Source organism: Chanodichthys erythropterus, chromosome 16 (assembly GCF_024489055.1).
Source record: "Chanodichthys erythropterus isolate Z2021 chromosome 16, ASM2448905v1, whole genome shotgun sequence".
NCBI classification, from domain to species: Eukaryota; Metazoa; Chordata; class Actinopteri; order Cypriniformes; family Xenocyprididae; genus Chanodichthys; species Chanodichthys erythropterus.
The window spans coordinates 19783910-19784489 of NC_090236.1; positions in this window are offsets into that span (position 1 = coordinate 19783910).

Genomic DNA, 580 nt, shown 5'->3' on the forward strand with positions numbered 1-580 from the left:
TATTTTTTTATTTGTCAGTGAATCCTGAAAAAAGTATCACAGTTTCCCCAAAAAAAAAGCACAACTGTTTCCAACATTGATAATAACTGAGTATCAATCAGCATATTAGAATGATTTCTGAAGGATCATGTGACACTGAAGACTGGAGTAATGATGATGAAAATTTAGCTTTGTATCAAAGTATATTAAAATAGAAAACCATTATTTAAAATTGTAATAATATTTCACAATATTACTGTTTTTTAAATAGTATGTAATGTGTCCAACTCCAAACTTTTGACCGTGTGTGTGATTTCATTTAATTTTAGGCCATAATGCATTAAGTATTTTAATTAAAGGATATAAATAGATATGTTTTAATTCAATTACAACAAAAAATCCTTGGAAAAAATTATTCCAGTGATTACATGAACGAAAAAAATATCACTTATAATTAACAGAACTAACACTTGCATTTATTAAAAAGAAATTAACATTACAAAAAAAATCACAGCATAGTGTGACCTTTAGGTAAGAAACCAAGACCAAAATAAAGCATTATTAATTTTATTGCATAAGTTGCCAGTTTAGTTGTATAAAT